This window comes from Ornithodoros turicata, chromosome 3 (assembly GCF_037126465.1).
Source record: "Ornithodoros turicata isolate Travis chromosome 3, ASM3712646v1, whole genome shotgun sequence".
NCBI classification, from domain to species: domain Eukaryota; kingdom Metazoa; phylum Arthropoda; class Arachnida; order Ixodida; family Argasidae; genus Ornithodoros; species Ornithodoros turicata.
Genome location: NC_088203.1, coordinates 53,231,562 through 53,256,830, shown reverse-complemented (window position 1 = coordinate 53,256,830; position 25,269 = coordinate 53,231,562).

The following is a 25,269-nucleotide window of genomic DNA, read 5'->3' as shown; positions in this document are numbered from 1 at the left end:
CATACTGCATACATAAATACTGTTCGATTAGGCAAAAATACCTGAGCAGTGCTGTGTAGTCTTTTTACCCAAAGTCCATACTCTTACTGCAAAGTCACACTTTGCACAGGTATGCTGTGATAGAGATTACACAGGTATGCTGTGATAGAGATTCACAACAGAAAGAAGACTGTCGAGAGCATCTAAATTTTAATGAGACGAGACTTTCGTGCACAAGGCTGCTCTTGTTAATGTCTAACATGAAGTTACAAAATCCCAGAATATATAAAACATGTTGCAATGTAGAGAGCGAGGGTTGCTACAGTCATAAAAATAATTATACAATCATATATAATAAAATAAAAAGGGGATACAACTCCCCCCTCAACTCAACTCGACAACTCAATAACTCTACTTATTCTCTACCTTACAACATGTCTTATATATTCTGGAATTTTGTAACTTGACGTTAGACCTCAAGAAGTACAGCCTTCTGTGCAAAGGTCTTCTTTCTGTTGTGCACAATCATTATACATGAAATATGACTATCCATTTCTTGTCATTAAATGCTTTTTCTTTTTTTTTTTCTGCAGTGATGAGCATCCATAAGGACACATGCCAGAAAGGGAGTCTCTTTGGGATGACAAACCCTCATCACCTCATGAGGATACGATGGTTGACGAATGGTTCTCAAGCACATCGAAACTTCAATAATTCGTGAAAAAGCCAGTCAGTGCTAGCACCAGGAATTGAACGTGGACCGTCCTGCTACCAGTCAGAGATGTTACATTTCAGGCGCTCATTGACTTTTGGTGAATTACTTGTTGACTTTGTCCCTGGGTGGAGCTCGCCACAGCTCATTTGCCTATCTGTTAATGTTGTGGCGTGTGTTGCGTTTTTCTCTTTGTGCGTTCCAGACTCAGAACGGTTAATTTGGATCAGGTCAGGTACGTTTCATTTAGACATGGCAAACATAAATTGGTCTTTCTCAACACAACTTAGCAGTGGCCTTCATGCATTACTGCTACGGCCATTAAGCGTGAATGGAAAGCTGCACATTCTGCATGATGTAAAACCCCAAGACTAGGGAAACACAAAGGGACAGACACAAACACGTCCCTTTGTGTTCCCTAGTCTCGGGGTTTTACATATGCATCATCTTCACCAGCTCGCTTGCTTCCTAGCCATTTTTTCTGCACATTATGTTCACTCTACTTTTATCGTGTGCTATATAATCTTGTTCAAGTTCTGTCAAACGACGTGTAATGCTATAAAAAAATTCAGTACACTGTTTATGTGGGTTGAATGGTAGCGCATGAATGCAGGGAGGAAACTGTCATGTTATGGCAAGTGTTTACGTATTGTACATTTAACTACTAATTTTATTGGTTAGCTTTCGCCGGCGTATCATGTCAAGCCATGTTATATTAATTTGGAACATGTTCTTCTTAGTAACCAGAGCAGCTGATACACAGTGACAACATGGCCCGTGTGTGTTTGTCTTTTCCACCGCAGCCCTTGGGTTCCCTCCCTGATGGCTACCCATGTGAGGGATAGGTTACAGAACTGGTAGTTCCCGCCAAGTGTGAATTGCTTTTCAGGGGATCATCACGCTGGCAGATGAAACATATGGTTTAAATTATTTGCAGGACAGGAATTGCGTAGCTTCACACAAGTACTACTACTACAACGTAAGAGTAGTTTCAAATCTAGCTTTTTTGTGTTCCTGACATTATCGCACAAGATGTAGTATCCACTATGATCCTTTATATGGGGGGTATGTACAGTGCAATCAACAGATGCTATTTACAAATCTGTGTTTTCTACTGTGTTGAAATGGGGTAGTTTGTATCTGAGAGCCATAGTGAAACACAGGCAGCCAAGGACAGACTTTTGATGCCCTCGAGAAACATGGCAACACATTGCAGGGACTTTGGATGCTGCCTAAATTTCCAGAACACACAGCTCAAGGCAGCGGTTAAATAACAAGTGGTTAGAGAAATCCAAGACAGTTGCATGTGTAAGCAGTCCGCTGTTGGATTTGCTTCTGTCCGAGATAAGTTATCTCAAAGGGAACGCACGGACACACTCAGAATGATACTAGGGCTGCCTGTGAAAGAGAATGAGGAGGGGGAAGATATATAACCCTTTTTTCTTGTCTGTTATTCTATTGGTTAAATTGTCATTTGCTTAGCAGCATATATGTGTATATTCCAGAGTCTGCTAATAAATATATCAGTTTAGAGCTAGCAGTCGCATTGTAGATGTCTCATCCTGTCCTTGGCTGCTTGTGTTTCACTATGGCCATGCTTTCTATTGCAAAAACAGAAAACAAAAAAAGACAATAGAAAAACACGAAGAGAGCGACCTAAAACGCTGCCTGTTCTAGTACTCACATTGAGGCAATGCAATGAGGTAACATGTTCCATTCATGAACTGTGCATAGTAGTACATATCACAACGGCAACCGATTATTTAGATTCTTCTTGAAGTACTTTGTTTTTTGAGCTTTGTTTGCACAGTCTATTATTGGAGCTTTATGTGATTCCCCTCTTGAGATACTTTAAGATAGCTGATGCTGTGCAGTTTGTTAATTTGAAACTGTACTGTGCTGAGGTACAAAAACAGAATTGTCATATCTGCATTTGAGCACATAGGAATAATTTGTAAGTACTTCCCTTGTTGACATTAATATTTGCACCAGGTCACAACATTGTTGATTGATGGAAAATGTAAATAAATATATTTATTTGCTTGCCAAACAATGCACAAATGTCTTCTTTTCTAGTGAGATATTCCCTGTTCACCAGACATAAATGTGGAAAAGTTAAAGGGGCACAATTATGGTAGAGTCTAGCGTTGCTTTTTGCCACTTCACATATATTCACTGTTATTCTTGTGCAGATGTAGGAATAGGAAGGTAGAGAATGCGCATAAAATATTTCGTATGCAGCCGCACATATGGTTCAGAAGATTAATTAGATGATGTCCAAGCATATATAATTGTGCTTCATGTGCAATGGGTATGCTAACTGATTGCTTCCATGAAGCCTTTTTATTTATTTTTTATAAATTCTTTTTATAAATGTTATTTTTTATTTTATATAAATTTCTTATTACATATTTATACTTATATTTTTATAAATTTGATAAATTAAAAACTCAAGTTACACGGCCCCTGTAAGAGTGCCCTTTGCAAATGGTTTGGTAACTTGTCTCGAACTGTAAAGGTAAGAGGCAATCGAGAATGCTGCAGACAACGTTGCAACTTACATATTGCTTATCATGTCCTACACACAAAATGGTATGTAAGTCAGAAAATTCTGTCCTACGGATGTCCATCGGATATACTTTCATGGAGATACGGATATCCGCAGAATAATGAAATTCCTCCAGCGGAGATACTACGGAGATCCACTTGGTCGGGCTTCGAACTTCCTACGAACGTGCACTTTGCGGACATAACCAAGAGATACGGACAGAAACAGGCGCTCTCTGGGATGTAGCGTGTATCTCGAGCGCGTGTTGCTTTTTTATTTTCCAGAAGTCAGTATACGCTTTGTAGTAAAATATCAAGCGTGTTTCCGCCATTTTTTTAACATCTGCCACCGTCGCCGCTCGTTTCACTTTCTGTTGCTCCGCTTTGCTTCCCATGAGGGAAAATCAGCGCGGCGTTTCGAATAAATAAATAAATTAATACAAAAGAAAAGAAAGAAGAAACACCAAAGAGAGATTGGGCCACTCAGCCGAAATGCTTTGGAAATGAAGTTGCATTCACTTCCAAACAGGGAACAGACACTGTACATTGGTGTTCTTGCGAGCTTCTACACATTCGAGAGCCCTGTTCGCCCGTGAGTCGAAATGAAGGGTGAGCTGTCTAAGTTTAATTCGATTGCGTGCACAAACAACGGCGAAATGAGACATTGTTTAGCGTATTTAGTCGGCGTAGAGGTAATGTCTCTGTTTCTTACTCATGTAGCTTGAGAAAGTGAGTTGGTTCATGGAAAGCCGAATTTCTGCAGTGCTACATCGTCCCGCGTTTCTCTCTCTCTTCAAATACACGATCCGTACAGCATCCCATCACGGAGCTGATTTGGACAATCCGTGAAACGGCCGCAACAGGACCTCCTGTGGATATACGGCTACGGATATCCTTCCATTAATATCCGAGGAGAGTCCCACGGAGGTCAGTTTTTGGATATGGATATTGGGATCTATTTCGGACGTCCGTAGGAGACGGTGTTCTGTCTGGGATAATTCCTGAGCGCGGAATTAGTTCTGAGGCTGGCCAGTGATGTCACCCAGGATGACAAGTCACATAATTGCTTCTAACACTTTTACACCCCATGGGCTGAGTTGTGAACTGAAAGAGCACTCTACAGAAGGATAAGGTGCACCTGATTTCTAGGATCTATGCTATGCCTTAACTCTTCAGATACCACATTTCTAAAAACACCATTTCTAAGTGGCAATATGTGCTCTGGTACTTCTTTTGCGTCTGCGTAGTGTACAACCACATGGCTACTGGAGCTTTCGTGTGCATGTTCTTGTGCGACGTTGCTGATTACAAACAATATACAAATGTTAGACATAAAATGCAGTAGTTTGTAGCGTGCCACACAACGCAGCGTGACATGGGAGTGTGTGATTCAAAGAAAGCTTCTGGAAAATGCACAGAATCCCACAAAAAGTTTAAAATGTGATTTGTATTTCGTTTTATGTCTCTCGTCGTTATATACCATCGTCGACACTGTTGCACATTGATAAATCGTATGTAAAACTTGTCCCCTAGCAGTATGCGGTTTCTCAAATACATAGCACAATTTTTTCCTGCAGGAGTAAAACGCTGTCGGCATTTTCTTGCTAACACGGCTGTCGAAACGTCAGTCTCTACAATGGGCAAGTGCTGTAAAGGGGTTAACGCAGACGCGACTTGACACAAATTGTACGTGCTCACAAAACACAAATGACGAGTTCCAGTCACAACATCGCACAGAGGTTGGTTCGCGAATGAGTTCGCAGCTGCTGCACTGTGTACTTATCGCGGAACGGTGGAACCCGCCTGTCCGCCATCTTCAAGCACAGATACGTGAAGCCGCGAGAAGCCGTAGCTGAAATCTACTGACAAGTACGAAGGCGCATACACGTCACAATGCCCGTTCGGGTGCATCTACGTCATAAAAATGGCTGCGCCCATGTGTGTTTCGGAATGAATTATCTTATTTTTTTGACATGGTACTGTACCGAACTGAGAGAATGAAGGTGCATTTTGGGGAGAGCTGGATGTGGGCTTTCAGAATATCACAACCGTTTCGACTATTTGGGATATCGGCATAGCTGACCTTTAAGATGTGTTCGCAAACCAGGAACGAAGGTCAGAGGGGTAGAAACGAACATCTCAGTCTCTCGAAATAATTTGTTGGTGCCTCTATTATCCTGTGCACGTTAATTTCGCTCGTGCTGCAACAAGCTACAAGGAAGGAAAAGCTGTGCGGGGTTAAGTACACAGATGTGCAAACAAAAAAAAACGTGCAATGTTTGGTATCTTAAATTATCGCAATCATGCAGTTCGTAACTCATAAGTGATGTATGCAGTACACCTGCACTCAGAGCAAACAATAATCCCCAAGCAAGGTCAGGGAAAGCCTAGCGAGAACTGGGGGATGTTTGTTGAACAGAACTTTGAGGCCATACCAGCTCTGAAGATCTGCTCAACAAACGGTCTCCAACAGCCACTACAGTATCTGTAATCCTGCTCGGGGACGCGACCCCGTCTTGTTAACTCCGAGAGCAGTTGTACATGCAATGTGTCATTGGTTTATGGGACAAAGCACAAATCATATGTTATCTGCATCACTTCTGAATGCAAAGCAAGTAACGAAAAGACGTATTTTCGGCAAAGTATGTACAGCACCATTAATCAGAGGCGGAAAGAAATACAGTTATCGCATTCAAAGCTGATCGTGTTTGCGCTTGAACCGATTCATAGGAACCGGTAACTGAAATCACAGTTTCGGTTCAGGTTACGGTTTCGGTTTATAGCCGGTGGTGAGTTATGGTTCTGTTCCGGTTACGGTTTTTGAAGAAAAAATGGGTTTCAAGTGGTTTCGGTTCTGTTCTGGCTTCAGTTCCTGCATACAAGGTTCCTGAACCTGACTGTTCAATGTTATCACTTTCTTTACCGTGGAAAATACACCCATTTTTAGTAGTGCTCGAAAAAAGCTTGCTTGTGGCCGTCAGTGAGAATTTTGTATCGTTTGCTATATATAAGAATATACCCAAATGAATGTGCTATCAGTTGGCATAAGTTTAATCGGGTTCGTAGTTCACAAATTTTTGCAGTCAGTTCTGAAAGACGAAAAATGTGACGAGAAATATCACATGAACCGTCAAAATTCAGTATTCTCCATGATATCGCATAATTTTTCCATATTCTGAAATGTACAAACTGTAGAGAATTCCATTAGGAATAGGTTGACAAATTATGGGCGCGCCAGGTCAAAAGGTTCGGGAGTGGTCGGCAATAACGTCGATACACGTGCACTCACGGTAATGAGAAGGAAGGCTCTTTGGAGTTCGACAAGACAAGCACAGAGTGTAATTCTGCTCAAAAAACAAGTGCAATGTGCTGAACGTTGATATCAACAACTTCCGCAACTTCCGCAAAACCCACAACTTCTGATGCCTTTTCAGCAGGAAGGCCGCGCGGAGGGCCCCTTGAGAGATCTCCTCGTCTGTGCGAAAATTCGAGCTCCTAATGTCACAACACCCACCATTTATGTTCTAGTAAATAAAATAAATTGAATTACGGTATCAAACCCGAATATTGAGCGCGCTTTGTAAGTGCCGTAGCACAGGAGGGCCGCACTGCGTCATACGCGCCGCTCCCAACGCTACTACCTCAACACAGAATCTGTTTTCTTAGATTGGAAATTGAAAACGAAGGGGAAAACGAAGCTGGAACTCAACGTACAGTTCCTGCGGATGGCGATAGGCGCCACTAATCGTCCATATCGCGCTCCTGGGATATGCGACGCAGCTCAGAAACCATCGATCACAGGTGGTCGATTGCGATTAGGCGCGGTAAGGAAAGATTAAAGCTGCAGAAAGCATTTATCTGTGGTCTAGGCATTCGATATCCGATTTGATATTCACAAGAAGTTTAAGTATTCGTTCACTATTCGTATGTGACAATTCGCCTACCTCTAATAATTATGCTTAGTTATTGTACATTGTTAGTTACAGTGAGAGGTGCACGGAGAACGATGCTACACGTAAACGTAACTTTAACATGTCGTGCCGAATTGATTGATTGATTGATTGATGTGTTTAATGGCACAAAGGCAACAAAGGCCATAGAGCGCCAAAACCATGGTGAGCGTGTCGGAGATGATTATGGGAAAGATGATGTGAGAGAGAGTGTGTGGTAGTTAAAATCTATCTACAGGTATGAGCGATGAGATTGACGAGGATAAGAGAGAGAAGAGGATGATGACAACAAGCAAGCTAGTGTGACAATGTGTGACAAAAGTGTGACAATGAGATATTTACATGAGTTCAGTGATATTGGATAAAAGCGGAGCAATGCTTATCATCTACATCTGACTAAGAAACCCACATGTGGTCAGAAATTGAATGACGTTATCAAACGGCACAAGAGGAGTGTCACCCAGTAGAAGGGCTGGGTGGAGTGGGACATGGTATCTGTAGAATGCGGTGAAATACTGTTGGCGTTGGTGTTCGAAGTGAGGGCAGGATGCCAGTACGTGCAAGACAGTCAAGCTGTCACCGCAGTGCGCACAAGCTGGCGGATCCTGACCTCTGAGTAGGTGGTGATGCGTAAGCCATGTGTGTCCAATCCTCAATCTCGCGTAAAGAACTTCGGATGATCTGTTGATGTGTTCAGTCCGATGCGGGGGGGAAACGTGTGGCTGTGTGAGGTGTAGCTTGTTATTTTCTTCCATGTCCCACTCCTGCTGCCACTGTGTGCAGACAGCTCTCTTTAACACTGGCAGGATGTCTTGGTAGGGTAGTCCTAGAGCTGACTCCTCTTGTGCCAACGCTCGCCGAGCCTCACGGTCGGCTCGTTCATTCCCCGGGATCCCAGTGTGGCTGGGGACCCAGCAGAGACAGATTGAAAAGCCTCGGGAACAAAGTTGGGTCGCAAGCGCTCGTACTCGCTTGACGAGGTGATTCTTGCTGTCATAGAATGAAAGCAGCGCACGCACAGAGCTTAGCGAATCTGAATAAATTACTGAATTTTGCCGAATTCCTTGCATAATCTGCACATATGTAAATAATGATGATTTGCACTGCTGTTTCTTTTGCGGCAAAGAATTGTGCATGTTATGTGAGTAGAAATGGTACACCTAGAGCCGCATGTTGTGTTGATTTGCAATTTGATGGTTGTAATTTTTCAGGTCCCACGTCACTGTATGTAGAGGAACTGGTAAGTTTATTTTCCTCTCCTATGCAGTTTGTCGAGTATGAAGGAAACACATTTTGCAAAAGCTAATAAGAGCCATAGTTTGTTCACCCAAGTTGGCACGCTACTGGTAACGTACCGACTGACGTTCTTTCTCTGTTCGTGTGCAGTACTCAAGAAAACGTGGCATGTTTTTTATTTATTTATTTATTTAGGAATACTGCGAACCATAAAAGTTCCAGTTGCCATCTTGAGGCTCCAGGTTACCACCAGCCACTGTTATGGTTACTGGGTAGTTAAGGGCCAGGATGCGGTGCGGTGTATTTCTTCATTCGATTTGTGATTTATAAGATTCTGCATGTTAGCCCACTGCTGTTCTCAAACATTAACAAGCTGTAGGTAATCAGTTGTCTGACAGATGTATAATGTTGACAACAAAACTTCTGACCTGCCGAGTATGTGATAAACAGAAACAGTATCACAGACAGACAGTGCTCGTCACAATCGCTTACAGGGTATGTCCCATGCGCCCCATGCCCCAAATGCGCCATCTGCTTGCTAAAATGCCGAAAGAGTTCTCGATTACCCTTCATGCATTCGATAGCCGGAAATGGAAGACTGCCTTTTTAAGCGGAAGCTGTTTCCCTGGGTATGGACGCATCAAGTTTGGCAAAAGAGGGAAGGCTTCGTCTCCCACAGTTACATGTGACAGGCTCCTGGCATGTTCTTTGGTTCTGGGAAGTCGAGGCATCCACTTGTCGCCTGGGATCAAAACTCTATGTTTCGGTAAACTCAACCATCAGCTATCACCTTGCTTCTCGGCATGTACTTTGAGTAACCGGTATCTCACATCACTCACAGCAAGTGGAACAATGCTAAAGTAGCCCTTGTAGTTGAAATAGTGTGTCCGGAATGTAAGAATACATAGGCCAGCACGAGTACGAAAAACTTTTATTCGATTTAATCTTGAACTCGGAGGTAACTCTCACAACACCTCTCCATTTTTCGACATATTTGCTGCCATTTTCCAAGCACTTCTTCAGCCTGGAGACCAGCTTTTCGGTGCCGGGGTCATAGAGGCCTCCCGGCTACCGTGTAAACCACGCCAATACTTCTTGTGTCAACTGGCTGTTATCCGCGACTCGTCTCCTAGCGGTAAGTTTCTTCAGGTGAAGAAATAGGTGAAAATCACTCGGAGCCAGGACCGGGGCTCTACGGCACATGCTCCAAAACTTCCCACTGAATCTTGACAAAAGCGAGGGGGTGGCTCGCGCGGTGTGGACCCGAGCGTTGTCATGGAGCAAGCGTACGCCCGTTCTCAACAGTCCCCTCCGTTTGTTTTGAATGGACCGCCGTTGCCGTTCCAAGGTTTCACATTATGCGGCGGCATTAATTGTTGTGCCGGGAGGCATGGAGTCAACGAGCAGAATGCCACGTTTGCCCTAGAGAGCAGTGGTCATCACTTTCTTAATTGAAATTGAAGTTCTGAACTTGTGTTATTTCGGAGAGTGGTTATGACGCCATTGCAGTGATAGTGATTCTTGTTTCGATTCAGGAGTGTGGTGCAAGACCCATGTTTCGGTCACTATTGAGTTCAGAATTGGTCACCTTCCTGAGTGTAGTGTATGTTGCCATCCAACGAAGCAGATATTTCCTAGTCATAATTGACGATTGCAGTAGGAAGATTATCGTCCATTTTTTGAAACACAAGGATGAGGTGCCATCACTCATCCGTACAGCGATTCAACGGGCGGAAACTCAAACTGGGGCAAGAGTACGCACCGTTCGTACTGACAACGGCGGAGAATTTACTGCACATTGGCTCGAAACTTTTCTGAGAGATAAGGGTATCAAGCACGAAAAGACAGTCCCCTACTCCCCGGCACAAAATGGAATAGCTGAGCGCACCAACCGCACACTGCTGGACACTGCCCGGACCTTACTCCAGGATGCGCAATTACCACAGGATTTCTGGGCAGAAGCGGTTAACACGGCAGCATATGTACGAAACAGGTGTAGCAAGCAAGTACTGAAAGGAGGCATCCCCGAGGAGATTTACACAGGACGAAAACAGTCAGTTAGTTACTTCAAGGTTTTCGGATGTACTGCTTACGCCTGGATTCCACCGCCTTCTAGAAACAAGTTGGATGTTAGAAGTTCTCCATGCATATTTCTCGGCTACTCCGGAGACACCAAGAGATACAGGTTATACGATCCTCAGCGTAAGCGAGTTTTCATCAGCAGAGATGTCACGTTCATGGAGCATAAAAGAGGTTCTGACCTTTTGACCTTGGAAGCGGACGATATCGCCCGACATCACCTACGTCCTTCTGTTGTGACCCTACCTGATTTAGATGTGCCGGAAGAACACAGTGACAGCTCTATAAACAACGACGATACCTGGTCCAGTACCCTGACTAACCGTTCGAGCCCGGGCTTAGCTGATCGCTCTGCATATAATGAGGAATCATCCACTAGTACCCCCAATTCTCACTCAACCCCCACATCCGTCAGTGCGCAGATAATACCCGCGATCCAACCGCCGCGTCGGTCGACCAGGGCATCAAGAGCCCCCCAACGTTTGCAAGTTGATCCGACAAAAACGACTTATACTGAGCAGCCCGAGGCTATCCAACAGGCCCAAGAAGTTGGGACTTCTGAGCCGCAGGAGCCTTCCAGCTATCAAGAAGCACAATCGTCGCCAGAGTCCGGAAAGTGGAAGGAAGCAATGGAAGACGAATTGCGATCACTGCACGAAGCACGAACATGGATACTTGTCGACAGGAAGCCAGGAATGAAGGTTGTAAAGTCAAAGTGTGTCTACCGGATAAAACGAGATGAAAGAGGAGCAATTCAAAAATATAAAGCTCGCCTCGTTGCAGTCGGTGCCAGTGAAGTTCACGGCATCGATTACTACGAAACGTACTCGCTAGTAGTCAAGTTGACAAGCTTACGATTGCTACTTGCTCTTGCTAATGAAGAAAGCATGCACTTGCGTCAACTCGACGTCAAGACGGCGTATCTGCATGGTGTCCTCGAAGAGGAGGTATACATGGAACAACCGCCCGGAAACACAATGCAACCACACAAAGTCTGTAAACTGCACAAATCCATCTATGGCCTGAAACAATCCGGAAGAACGTGGTACCAGACCTTAGACAAAACTCTGCGAGGCCTCGGTTACAGACGACTCGAATCAGATAGATGCGTCTACGTTCTGGAAAACGCGAATGATAAGATCCTCCTGAGCGTTTACGTCGACGATATGCTTATAGCCGCAACTAGTCAGCATGCGTTGGTCAAGGCAATCGGTGACCTGGGGAAAAAGATAGACCTGAAAGACTTAGGAGAGCCGAAATATATTCTAGGCATTGAAGTGAACCACGAAAAGCGTAATCGCTGCATAAAACTGCATCAGCGGAAGTATATCGACGAAATCTTGGAGAAATTCGGAATGGCTTCATGCAAGGAAGTCGGAACGCCGATAGTAAAGGGCTTGGGCACAAAACAAGAACACAACGTCGATCAAGATGGCGTTCACCATGCAAACACGCAGCAACAGTGCAGTCCGAGAAACATTTCGTACCAAAACCTTATCGGAAGCTTAATGTATCTAGCCCAAGCAACGAGACCTGACATCGCTTTTGCTACTAGTTATCTCAGCCAATTTAACAACCACTTCACCGAATCACATTGGCAAATGGCTAAACGAGTGCTGCGTTATCTCAATGGAACGAGAAGCACCGGGATCACGTATCGTGCTTCTGGTTTTCAAATCACAGGTTACACGGATGCAAGCTGGAATGAGGACGAAACCGGCAAATCTAGGAGCGCCTACGTGTACATAATGTCAGAAGACGCCGTCTCCTGGAAATCAACCAGGCAACATCCAATAGCCTCTCAACCTGCGAATCCGAATATGTTGCCCTGACAGAAGCAATGAAGGAGGGCAAATGGCTGAAATCCTTCATGGATGAACTCGGTTTCCGACAGTATTGCACTGGGGAGGTGCAACTCTACTGCGATAATCAATCGGCGATTAAGCTAATTGATAATCCCATCCATCATCAACGGTCTAAACATATCCAACTGCGCTACCTGTACGCGAGAAACGAAGTTGAGAACAAAGAGTTCAAGGTGTTTTACATGCCAACTGAGCACATGATAGCGGACTCCTTGACCAAACCTGTTCCCAGGGACAAGAACGCCTTCTGCGCAAGAGGCATCGGCCTTGGCGTTACTTAGCGTCAACACATGCTTATCACCAGCTGGCTTGGGGGGGGGGGGAGTTTGTTGCCATCCTCGCCAGCTGATGTCCGACAACACAGGACTTCGACTGACTTCCACTTCTTCTCCAGTGAATAATAAAAAACAGCTGATTGTCACGGGGCACGCGATGACACACAGTCATTCTGCCCGCAGCCTCAAAACGGTAACGATGCCTTTTGTCTGACTCTAGTCCTGTCTCATCAGTGTAATGGAACCAAAACGAAACCGAAACTGGTTCTACGAACGCACACGCGCTGCGAACGAGCGGCGAACAACATTGGGTGGGGCAGACGTGACCTGGACGTGACCTGGACGAAGAAGAGGTTGCTCGATGATGGAGAAATGCTTTGGAAGTTCCACATGTTGACCCTATGGATGAACAGCACAAGCAAAGAAGAACGAGATGATCTAAAACAATCAACAGCAGAGTTTTGGACATGTGTCACAGAAGAGCTGCCTCACGGAGGTTTCCTAATCCATGTTAATACCAGATTTAGGATTAGCTTACATTGGCCCAGGATTTGTTTACCTACAAGATCAGAAGGTTCTACTAGATCGAAACCTGACCTTGATGATCAAAGATGTATGCGTAGCTCGTTACTGCGGCAAGTTGAGTGCACTCGGATTCGACAGAACAGAAAAAGACTTTCGTCTCCTTGAAACATTGACTAAGTTTTACAAGATGGGAGATGATCTCATGAGTCAAATAGGGAACGACACATATCATGTGTTAAAGTATCTAGAACCTTATTGCAACTTCAGATTGGCGACTTTAGCTCACCGGTATAGACCTTTAATCCCTCAGCATCCTGATTTCCAGACGTTTCTTGAGCAGGAACAAGAGAATCTCATACTTAGATTTGGAGGCAAAGTCAAGGATTTCTTTGATGTAGTCCTACAAGAAGACAATCCCTCATACGGTTCTCTACTTGTATGGCTCATTTCGTCATTAGGGACACCCTTTTATCAATTATTTGGCTGGACTCAAAACCCTTCATGATCAAGTTTATCTTCCAAAGATTATAGACACAGTATATGCAAAAGCATTGGCTAGTGATTTGGCATACATCGTACTTAAATCCCAATTCGATAAGAGGAAGGAATGGTTTGTTGATGTATCAAAGTTGGATTCGAGGCATGTTCAAGTTGACCGCATTCACAACAGAACCTGGCCAACCCCAGCAAAAAATTAGGACTTGGGTGATACTTGGGAGATCTCCCATTGACTCAGTGTTTTGAGGTCCCAGATGCCATTGACCCTGCCACTTTGTATGCAGATAAGAGCCACTCAATGAACAGGAGTGAGGTTCTCCGACATGTCAAACAAAACCCGATGAAACCCATTCCCTCGAAAAGAGTTCGTCAAACAGCACTTTCTACTCCAGTCTTACAAGTCCCGGAGTTCTTAAAAGAAATTGATGAACGTGGCCTAGACAAAGAGGATCTAGTGATAGGATTGAGGAGGAAAGAAAGGGAGATTAAGAATGAAGGAAGATTCTTCTCCTTGATGAGTTGGAAACTAAGAATGTACTTTGTCATCACAGAATATCTGTTCAAAACATACTATATTCCATTGTTTGTTGGGCTAACCTTTGCAGACTCTCTAACATCTGTGATCAAAAAGATGATGGACAGTTCTACAAGTCAAGGTAACAACGACTATAAACAAGTATCTATGTCAAATCATCTAGACTACACTAAGTGGAATAATCATCAAAGACTGGAATCCACAAGCCCAGTTTTCACCGTGATAGGAAAGGCACCGAGGCACCGAGAAGTTGGGTCTCATCATCAATCGGAAAGAGACACTTGTATCCTCCGATTATTTGACATATGGGAAAATCCCGGTATTCAGAGGTGACCTGCTCCTTCTCATGTCCAAAAGATGGGCAAGGGTAACCTGTTTGTCCAATGACCAGATTCCCTCACTAGCAACAATCTTGTCTTCAGTCGCAACCAGTGCTCTGACTGTTGCTCAATTCAGTCCATATTTCCTCCCTTCACTTATTAACTACACATTCTTTGGATACTTTGCATTGGCAGTAGTGAGGGTCCATGATCCCCTCCTTGGGCGCAGCATCAACTCAGAATTGAATCGAATCTCCGGGGAGAGACAAGTGGGATTCTATATCAGGGCTCTGTACCTTGACCCATCTCTTGGAGGAACACTGCTCCTACAAGATTTCTCATAAGACAGTTCCCCGACCCAGCAACAGAATCATTAGCTTTTTGGAAGGTTCTCTACAACAACTCCTCTGAAAAGATCATTAAGAAACTCAGCTTACAGGCTGGAGATCCTACACTTGGTTTGACCCCACTTGAAGCTTGGCAGAAATTAGTAGAAAAGCCAAGTTCTCTCAACATCCCCAAAGGACGATCAGCTGCAACCATGGTGGGACTTGAAATCCAACAGGGTTTCTATGAGAACATGCATCTCATCAAGAATGAAGTGTTCTTCCATGCTGTCCAATACATAAGAGACAATGAAGTCTCAGTGTTGCTATTAAACGCTATTTACAGCACAACTGTAAATGATACTGTTGCGCCTGTGGCTCAAAGACTAAGAAGGGTGTCTTATGCGCTTAAAGAAGCTATAGCTCAAGAATTACAGAACATGCTGGAGAGTGGAATCATCGAGGAATGCCCGGAAGGCTCACCATGGGTCTCCAATGTCTTGGTAGTGCCAAAGCCGGATTCCAAAGAAATAAGACTTTGCGTAGACATCAGAGAAGTCAACAGAGCTGTGATGCGTGACCGACACCCGGTGCCAACAATACAAGAAATTATTCACGAGCTAAATGGTGCACAAGTTTTTGCTCCACTAGACCTCAAACGAGGTTTCTGGCAAATTGAACTTGCTCCTGCTTCAAGAAATATGACTACGTTCATAACCCACAAGGGTTGCTTCCGTTTCAAAATGGTACCATTTGGTTTGTCGAGTGCTCCCGAAGCGTTTCAAAAAGTCATGGACCTAATGCTGAGTGGTCTAGAAGGAGTAGCATGGTACCTCGATGACGTCATAGTGTGGGGAAAAGACGAAGAGGGGGAAGAGAAGAGCGGAACGCTAGGAGCGGGCGGAACAGTGACATGCAGTGTAATCCTGACGTAACTTGTGTTTAATAAAAAGTTATAACTGAAGCAAAGCCACAACATATGGCGTTTTAATCCTGCCTGAAACTAAAACACACATGACCCAGGCAGCGCAAATCATTGGCCCAATATTGGTGACATATTGGCAAAAGCGGTCTAATATTGGACCAGTATTGCCAATGTCCTCCCGATATTGGCTCAATATTGGGCATATCGGGCCGTTATACCCAGTATTCAGCCAATATAGGCTAGATGTCTGGTATACCGTTCCGACATGCCCGGTGGTTTCCCAATACTGTCTGAATAACAGACATACCGGCCCAATATAACCAGTACTCTTCCAATATTGGCAAAATATTGGGTATATTGGCCCGCTCTACCCGATATTCAGCCACTATTGTCAGAATGCGTGCATGCTGGTTGGCGCCTTTTTGCAACTTTTTTGCGCGCGTTTTCGAAATGTTGAGGACGTCACTGACAGATGTTTTAATCTCCCCATTGCAATATGGCATGTTATAACGACCACATGTTTATAGGAACTAAAGAAGCAGAACTACGATGAGGCAATCTTTCACTGCTATATTGAGGATGTTTGTTAGAAATATTAATTGCAGTGCAAACAACTTTATTTTCGACCTTGGAGAGTGGGGAGTTTCATCGCCACAGGCGATACTCTACCCCATTGCTGGATGGAATGGGGGGAATAAAATAACGAACAGTGATTTTTCATGCAGTTAGCTGAAAACTGGCTGAGGTTTTTAGGTATGAAAACGAATCACTTATGATGTGGCTGAAACACTTATGAAACTCCCCAGTCATCATTTTTCAAATAAAGATGTTTTCGTTCAAAGATTATGATCATCTTATTTGATGACCATTGGAAATTCTGAACTTGCTGGACCAACGTTCAAGAGCTGCGCTAGAGTTTATCACATGACAATTATTTTTTATGACAGATGATTTAAAAATGCTGTTTCTCCTTTCTTGCAGAAATGCATGAGCTAGATTCAGAAGCATTCTTATTGATTTACACTATGAAGGACGAGGCAGAGCAATAAACTCCCCTAGACAGAAGCACCCCATTGTTTGTAGCTATGACGATGTAGCTAGCTTTGGCCACTGCAAGACACTAGTCAGCTCGACCTCCGACTTCTTGCATTGCTAGGTGAACATTCAACGTTTCTGCAACATATTGGTGCACTCGGCACATAGCATCAGATATGGGTAACGCTGGAATACATATAGGTTCTACACTTCTACCTGTACACTTGTGTATTTGTTTAAATTATTACAAGCAAATGCATGCAAGTGCTGCGTACCACAAATTAATAAATACAGATCAATGCAGGAAAAATGACATATAACATGCGGTGCCATAAATCAATTTAATAAACCAATTTAGTAAACGCAGGAAAAAAAATGCTATGCAACATACTGTGCCATAAACCAATTGTACTGTTGGGGACATGGTTAGCTAAAATCCTCTGTGAGTAGTTCCAAGGCTCATATTAGCTCAGTTGCGTTGCGCTTGAAACTTTGTGCGAATACTTCCGAATGATTCCGAAACTTAGCTGCAATTATATTCAAGAGTGCTACAGAAATATATGTTGAAATACTGAATGTTGAATGTTGAAATGTTGAATATAATATGAAATATAATGTTCATATGAAGGACATGTCGAAAGAATATGTATTACTGTCAAAGGTTCGCAACAATGATGACATTCTGGCTGTTCTTCACCTAACAGTAAGTGACGATGTGTTATGTTGGTATGTCCGATCCGAAGTCTTGCAAATGTAACTTCATACAACCTGTTTTTGTTGTGACTACTACCCGATTCGTTAACTGTTGGTTTGATCATGTGTAACTTGTTTTGTATTTGTTTATTCCAGCTTTCCTGCCATAACGATAGCATGGCTCTCTTGAGCGCTGTTCGGTGGTCCTGGAATGGTATAGCCATAATTTGTACCTGAGTTTCAGCTCCTTTCGCCGTGACATCGGCAAGCTCGTTCCCTGAGATACCAACATGGCTTGGTACCCAACAGAAGTGTATAATATAGCCTTTCTGGATAAGTCTTTGGATACACAACAGAAGATGGTGCAAAAGTGCGTTTTTAGCTGCTTGTTTTGTTTTGATTGCCATCATCAAACTTCTGGAGTCTGTGTAGATGACTGCCTTTTTCTCCTTTCCTTTTTCTATACATTCAAGTGCAAGCAGCACTCCTGTATCTCTGCAGTGTATATGCTGGCTTTGGGATTAATCTTGACAGAGCGCATGTGACCTGTCTCTGTCACTGCTGCTGCAGCAATACGGTAAGGTGACTTAGAGCCATCTGTATAGAATTCTGCAAATTATTTCCAGGAACTCTGCTTTATTGACAAAGGAAGACGTAAATTTCTTGTCGTATTTTCCCAGCTCAAAATTACACCGGATCTCCCTTGTCTTCCATGGAGCAACGTCATCCTTGTGTGAAAGAATGTGTTCTGGAGTGAGCTCCAACCCACATTCCTCAGCTATACTTTTAGCTCGAACTGCAATAGTTGGGATGGACCTTGGTTTATTCTGGAACAAGGCCCTTCTGCGATTGTTCTCAAAGATAGAATGACAGGGATGATCTAACAGCGATAAAACCTTTTGGACATAAGACAGAGTTAAAAACTTTCTTCGAAGTGTTAAAGAAGGTTCGAAGCATTCGACATATAGGCTTTCGACTGGAGACGTGCGATATGCCCCTGTAATCATCCTGATAGCAGAGTGGTGAACAGGACTAACACACTTGAGTGTGGACGGTCGAGCTGACACATAGATGATACTTCCGTAATCTATCTTGGACCGTATCAAAGATCGATATACGCTGAGCAAGCATGCTGTACCCCATGTCTTGTGAGAAAGAACTTTGAGAATATTTGATGCTTTCTGTGTACGTATTTTTATGTAACGAATGTGTGATCCAAATGTTAGCTTCGAGTGAAATATTAAACCAAGGAACTTATACTGAGGCTTAACCGGTATCCTCTCTCCATGAAGCAATAGATTAGGTTCAGGATGCACGCCACGTTTGCGCGAAAAGCAAACACGGGCAGTTTTCTCAGTGGAGAACTTAAAGCCGTTCTCGTCTGCCCATTTAGTCAAACGATTGATGGTAATCTGCAGCTGCCGTTGACATATAGCTAGATTACAGGAAGCATAGCTTATCTGTAAGTCATCCACGTACAAGGAGTAATGAATCGTGGGGGGAATAATGCTGGCGACTGAGTTAATTTTAAGTGCAAAAAGTGTGACACTCAGTACACTTCCTTGAGGGACTCCGTTTTCTTGTACATACACATCTGAGAGTGTGTCTCCCAGACGAACACGAAAAGTTTGTTGAGAGAGGAAGTCTTGAATGCATCGGAACATGTTACCTCCTATTCCACAATTTATAAGGTCTTGAAGGATTCCGTATCTCCATGTTGTGTCGTAAGCCTTCAGAAGATCGAAATACACAGACAAGCAATATTGTTTACTCACATGAGCTTCTCTAATCTGTGTTTCCAGTCGTGTTAAGTGACCGAGTCTTGATCTGTGACGTTGAAACCCACATTGGAAACGATCTATTGTCTGTGTGGTCTCTAAGACGTAGACTAATCGGTTGTTGACAAGTCGCTCAAATGTTTTGCAGAGACAACTTGTCAATGTTATTGGGCTGTAACTTTCTGCACGACATCGGTCCTTATTAGGTTTAAGGATTGGTATGACGATAGCAGTTTTCCAATCTTTTGGTATTATGCCCTCCTTCCAAATTCTGTTAAAGAAACTAAGCAGTGACTGATGGGAGGAACTGGGAATATTTTGTACCACACTGTAATGAATATTATCTGGGCCTACTGCTGTGGGCTTCCAACTGGATAGCAGTTTCAAATTCGTGCATCGTGAACTCGCAGTTGTATGCAGCCCTATCACTGGACGTTAAGAGTTTCTTTCGCTCCGATTTTGCTTTGTGCCTTATGAAATTGTTTGAGTACCCAGCAGAACTGGATACTTCAGAAAAGTGTTTACCCAAAAGGCCTGCTTGCTCTTTTAGCGAAGTGCTGCGTGAATTATTCGGCGTAAGAAGTGGAACAGTGAAAGCCCGATTTTCGCCATCCATTTTTCGTATTTTCTCCTAAACAGCTTTTGCAGGAGTCTCCCTGTTTATACCTGAGACATACTTCTCCCATGAAGACTTCCTAGCTTGCTTTCTAGTGTATCTAGCTTTCGCTTTTGCCCTTTTGAACGATATCAGATTGTCCAGTATTGGATAGCGTTTGAAAACGTTCCACGCCTTATTCTGAGCCTGCCGCGTTTTACGACATTCCTCATTCCACCAAGGCTTTGGCCGTACTCTTATCGTCCCACTGGTTTGCGGGATGGCTGTTATACCTGCGTCGAGGATAACCTTTGTGATAGTATGGTTTTCTTGGTCTACCGGTAAGTGTTTTGTCATGTCACGATTGATTATGGCATGCTCTCTGAAGGTTGGCCAATTCGCCTCTGACAGCTTCCATCGTGGAGGACGTACGTGTAGAGTTGGAGGACTCACTCTCGTTTCCAGAAGAACCGGAAAGTGATCGCTGCCATACGTATTTTGGATGGCATTCCAGGTATAGTCTCGCGACAGCCCTGGAGATGCAAGTGATAGATCAATGCAAGAGAAGTTCCTGTGTGTTGAGCTGTAATACCATCATTCAAGATAGAAATGTCTGTGGTATCTAAAAGTTGTTCAATTAATTTCCCACGTGCATCTGTTCGCTCACTGCCCCAGAGTTGGTGGTGAGCATTAAGATCTCCCAATATGAGGAACGGTTCTGGCAGCAGTTTGACTAAATTGACAAGATCACAAAATGTAGGATGGCTATCTGGTGCCATGTACACGGATACAACAGTGGTTAGAGTCTTGAGCTGCGCCCTAACAGCTACAGCTTCTAGGGGAGCGTATAGTTTTACCTCTGTGACGATTACACCAGAGTTCGCTATTATAGCTACACCTCCTCCAGCGTTGTTGTCCCTGTCCTTGCGGGAGGTTGTGTAATCTTTGAACAGTGTTGTGTGTCTTTTACTCAGCATTGTTTCCTGCAAGGAGAACAAATGGGGTCGATGTCTGTCTAATAAGTAGCAGATATCATCATAGTTATGTATGGCACCACGACAGTTCCACTGAAGAATGAAAACAGTCATCATACATGAAAGTAAGATGTTTAAATCTGAAGGTTCTGTTTTGCATGTTATGTTAAACAGTCCTTTTTGGGTCCTGCGATTCGTGGTTTCCTTCCTTTTTCAGGTATTTGTCGTGGTTTTTTCGGTGTCAAAGTTATGTTAGAGTTATGTTGTGTGCCTGTGTGCCCAGACGTGCTGGGAGTTGTCTCCATAGCCTCCTCCGTTGGCACACAACCGAAGGGGGATCGATCAGGCGGGTTTCCTGGTCGCAGTGGTTCTCTGGCTGGCACGGAACATGTCCGCGCCTGGGGGGCAACTGGTGTCCCACTGGACTCTCGGGGAGTCACTGTGGGTGATGTAATCAGGCCTGCTGTTGCCCCCTGATTTGTTCACCTGTGGGCACTGAAAATGCCGACCCAAGTGACCCAATTTTAAAACTTTTTCCGTGGTCACTTGGTGTTTGCAACCAAAATGTTTGCTGCATTCCTCCTTGCATCATAACAACCTTCTTTCTTGCTGCACTACAGTGATTGATCTGTGACTAATATGCCGTTTCCCATCTGTCTCCCTCTGTGCAGCTCAATCAGTCTGAGCGCATGTCTCTTTACTTTGAGGTGGATATAGGAAACCAAGTCCAAGTAGGAAAAATGAAGTGGGACAGGGTTCTAGCACAGAAGGAGGACAGCATGTTCCTCAAAGAAGGCATGGTGGCCATTTGGGGAACAGCTGTCCTCAAGAATTGCACAGTAACGGGCAAGCTGTCGAACAAGGCAAAAGCCAACGGGCAGACAGAAGTGAGCCCTGCACTCACTCCAAGGAAACTGGATGCCTTGAAAGGTACAAGATGTGTTTGCGCGACCATTATCAGTGTAGTTGTTACTCACATCCACAACCTAATTCGCTAACAGGTGCCTACTTGGAGCGGCTGAAGAGGCGTTCGGAGTCTCAGGACGATATCACAAAGAAGATGGCTAAAATCCGCAGCATGCTGAACGACAAATTAAAAATTTTGAAGAAGTACACGCTGTCTGATGTCTTCAAACGGTTGGGTTTGTAGCGGCCTAGAGTATGCTGCACGTGTTTCGGGGCCCACCTTTTCACCTCAGAATTCTGAGGTTGCCCCAGACCCCCACAGATCCTGAGGCAACCTCAAGACCACAGATCCTGAGGCAACCTCAAGACCACAGATCCTGAGGCAACCTCAAGGCCACAGACCTGAGGCAACCTCAGAACCTCAAACCCTGAACCTCAGAACCTCAGACGTCCCAGAATGCCTCAAGACCTCAGAGGCTGAGGTAACCTCAGGATAGACCAATAGGGCCCCTTCGCATATTGACTGCTGTCTGGGTTGTGACTTCTCTTTGAAAAGACAAATTTGATGCACGTGAGCTTCCTCCACACGTCAACCTCTTCATCGCGAAACTTCCCATCGGAAACAGCATCATGAAGGTTACGCGCGGTAACACGAGTACTCGCGTCCTCACATTGCAACGCGGACGCGCGCGGACTTGTGTTTTCGCGCGCAATCTCCTCGGGCACGATGAATACTGTTTCCGACGAGGAGCTTCGAAGAAGAGACTGTCGTGCGAAGACACCTTCGAGAAGCAAGAAAAATTGATGAGAATTGGACTGGGTACGTCGAGAGCGAAGAGGCCCTGAAAGAGTTCGAGCGCGACTTCGCCTGCATCAACGTGTCCTTTCAAACAGAAGTGACAGCCCATACAGAAGCAGACAAAGGTGGGATTTCAGCTTAAGTACCATGAAGTTCATTTATATATAGATCCAAAAGCTGCTCAAAGTATAGTTGCATAGAAAAACATAGGGAAAAGTATAACAGTGTTTCTGCACTGCACAATGAATAACACTTGGTACACACATGTGACTTTCTATCTTGGCAATCAGTGATGTAAAATTGTATTACCCATAACAATTCTCTGAAACCTCAAAGTATTATGGTCCTGAGCATGCATACAATATTTCAACCCGTATTTACAATCACGGTGCTCTCTCTTCTTGTATCTCCCTTAGCACGTATTTTGTTCACCACAAAGCATTCCATGTGTCCTGCCCATCGAACTCAGCTGCCTATTTCGAATACTCAGGAAGCAGATTAAAGGATGTGTGCTTGGAAGAGAACGCCATGGTGTTCATGGCAAAGACAGCACAGTAAGTATATACATGTATTAAAAGAAAAGAATTGGTGAAGATGAGCGGGTAAGGCAGGGTGAAGAATGCACAGATCGAGATCCAAGTACAGGTAAACCCAATCAAACCAATAATTTCACGTAGCTAGGAAGGCAAAGCATCTGAGATCTTCAGATAACATCCCTAGAAACTGCACACCTGGGTAGTTTAGACAGGCAACATAGTGCTATCATGGATTAAAATAAATGTCACAAGACTCGTTACTCACATTCTTCCTGAAACCATGGAATATATGCAACAACTATGTTGAGAGAGCGTCTGGACATACATCGCTGATCAACTACTTGTCCTTTCCTCTTACAAAGAGAGCAACAAACACAGCTGACTGCGACTGGGATGCAACAACTTTTGCTAGAAAGAAGGTCAAGGTCCAAGAAGAAAGGCTGTGTTGCCATGCTGCACATGAAAATGATAGAAATGTTTCCGGAATATGGGGTGAGCTTGACACACCTTATGTTCATTCTGGTTTTTACACCACAATCGTGAAACCTGGCCTTACATGGTGGATGAAAAAATAGCCATGACCAACCCATGCTGTTGACAGTGGTGGATGGAAGCAGAAAGGTTTTAAGTAACTAGCTGGTATTCTGAGGTTCAGGTACAGCCAACAGAGAATATAACAAGCAGATAACAGAGTCATGACCACTAGGCTGTTTTTGCGTTGGCCAGCGGCTTGCCCTTAACATAGCCCCAGGACTGTCATGTGAAAGACCTGACAGTTTTGCCAACTGCCACACAGAACTAAAGTGCTAGCATATGCTGGCATGCATCTGCTTACCTAGAACGGTATGCTTGGTTACAGACAGAACTCCCTCCTGGATCTTCCGCATACAGAAGGAAAGAAGCTTCAAAGGCCACACTGGAGAGACTGGAGACTGCGCTTTCACTGGAGCCTGAGCATGCGTCACGTCAGATCCGAATTTATGTGGCCTTCTGGCCAAAGAATGGTCATAGAGAGCACAACTTTGGCATGACACTATAAGTTACGGACAGCCCATGAATACCGACGTGTCTGCGAAGATCAAGCTCCTTGTCGAACAGGGCATCACTTCTGTCAATGAGGTCCAAAAATGCCTACGGTTTTATGTTGAGGACGTTCTCATTGCGGAGAAGGAGAAACCACAAAGAACATGTAGGGCATTCCACCCGACACGAGAGGACATCCGCTCACATATACAATCCGCCATACAGAGAGACAGATACAGCCCAACAGATCAGATAAATGCACTCAAGCTGGTCGAGGATATGCAACGAAAGGATCCCACCACAAAGTACTTCTTTCAGCTCTGCAAAGAGCAGGGAACTGCACCCCAGCCCTACGAGAATGACGCAAGATATCTCGAATGACTTTCAGCAATCGCTCATGTTCTGCATGCAGACCACTTTTATGAAATCTGCCATGGAGAAGTACTCAAATGATGTTGTGCGTCTCGACGCCACACATAAAACAACAGACTATGCTCTTCCTTTGTTCTTCCTTGTGGTAAAGACGCCAACAAGCTACGTAATTTGCGGTGTGTTCATTGTTCAGTTTGAAACGTCACAGTGTATCTCAGAGGCACTAGAGATCTTTAAGTCATGTTGCCCAAGTCTAAACCCAAAATACTGGATGGTCGACTTCAGCCAGGCAGAAATAAATGCCATAAATTCAACATTTCCAGCCAGTAGGGTGGCACACTGCGACTTTCACAGGGAGCAAGCCTGGGATAGATGGTGCCGAAAGAAAGAAGACAATGTAGCCGATAGGAACATAGCACTACGTCTGTTGCGACAACTGGCAAAGGCCCAGACAGTGGAAGAGTTTGATGTGGCATTTGAGGAAATGAGCACAAGTGACGTCTGGGTCAATAACTCCGCGTGTCGTGGGTACATCGAAGGCCACTGGCTTCCAGTAAAGGACATGTGGGTAGCATGCTTCCCAACAAGGCTTCTGGTGGCAACAAACAACGGGATAGAGGCCCAAAATAAAATGCTGAAGGAGCACTACCTCAAGACTCACACCGGACGACGAAGCCTCACTGGTCTTCTACAAACTTTGCACACCTTTCTGGCTGATGGAGAAATGCAATTTCAGCGTGAAAATTTGAGGTGCTCTTCTGAGTACAGACTGTACCATGATGCAGT